Genomic DNA, 1686 nt, shown 5'->3' on the forward strand with positions numbered 1-1686 from the left:
TAGACAACCGGGAGGAAATGGACATATTCCTAGAAAAATACAACATTCCAAAACTCAATCAGGAAGAATCTAAAAATCTCAACAGGCCAATAACTATGGAAGAAATTGAAGCAGTCATCAAAAAGCTTCCAGCAAACAAAAGCCCAGGACCAGACGGCTTCTCAGGGGAGTTTTACCAAACATTCAAGGAAGAACTAAAACCTATCCTCCTCAGACTACTACAAAAAATTCAAGAGGAAGGAACACTTCCAAGCTCATTCTATGAAGCCAGCATCACCCTAATACCAAAACCAGGTAAAGACAACACAATGAAAGAGAATTACAGGCCAATATCCCTCATGAACATAGATGCCAAAATCCTCAACAAAAATATAGCAAATTGGATCCAGCAGTACATCAGAAAGATCATACACCATGATCAATCAATATTTTTATGTGAAATCATATATTTCAGTGCCTGGTACACAGTAGACACTCAATAAGTGTTTATTCAATAGATTAATATTAAGGAAAGAAATATTAATAAATTACTTTTTCCTGAAGTTTAAAATGGTAAATGAAGAATGAGTTCTCTCCTTTCCTCTCTTTTTCCATCTAGGCTTTATTCCTTCAGCTATTACTGGCAAAATGTTACTAATAGACTATGATCCAAAACAGGAAACTGTCCTAAAGGAAAATTTCACTTTCTACTTTAAAGTAAAAAAATCCAAATTTGAGGTCACTCTTGGAAAAATTAGCCTGGCCAGTATAGTCCCTCCACACATTGGGAGTTGGAGAGGGAAAGCTTGCCAGCTGAATTCCATGATTTGTGAGCTAGGATAGAAATAGAAGAGTATATACTACACAGTTTTGCCATTATCATTTAAAAATAAATAGAATAAACCTGAACCAAAAATAAAAAGCACCACACAATTGTTTTTTTCCCAAGATGCAAAAAGTATCTATCTATGGCATGACTTGAAGGGTAGAATTTAAGAATTCTAACCAAAATTATGGCTCTGTTTCTTGGCATTTTATCATTAGTGCTTTATTTCTTTAGAGCTAAAAACTGTTGTTGTTTTTTCAGGGGTCCTTTGTTTTTTTTTACCCAGCTTTATTGAGATACTAGAGGCCCGGTGCACAACATTTGTGCACGGGGGGTCCCTCAGCCCGGCCTGTGCCCTCTCTAATCTGGGACCCCTTGGGGGATGTCCGACTGCCAGCAGTCGGACATCCCTCTCGCAATTCAGCACTGCTGGCTCCTAACCGCTCACCTGCCTGCCTGCCTTATCACCCTTAACCCCTCTGCCTGCCTGCCTGATCAACCCTTACTGCCTCTGCCTGCCAGCCTGATCACCCCTACTTTGCCCCCCTGCCAGCCTGATCACTCCTACCTTGCCCCCTTGCTGGCCTGATCGAACCTAACTTGCTCACCTATTGGCCTGATCGCACCTAACTTACTCTCCTGATGGCCTGATTGCTCCTAACCACCTCTGCCTTCGCCTTTGACCTAAGCTGCAGGGCTGAGGTAGGGAGGTGGGAATTGAGAAAAGAAAGAAAGTCAGGAAAGCGGGGTCGGGAGGACTCCAGCTCTCGAAGAACTGAAGTAACTTTATTAGCCACACAATCCTATTTATACATAACACACTGAATAGGAGGTCTGTCAAGAGGAATGTATTCTTTGATCCTCTTAATCTCTAAGGGAGT

The sequence above is a fragment of the Myotis davidii genome, unplaced genomic scaffold (assembly GCF_000327345.1).
Source record: "Myotis davidii unplaced genomic scaffold, ASM32734v1 scaffold900, whole genome shotgun sequence".
Classification (NCBI taxonomy): Eukaryota; Metazoa; Chordata; class Mammalia; order Chiroptera; family Vespertilionidae; genus Myotis; species Myotis davidii.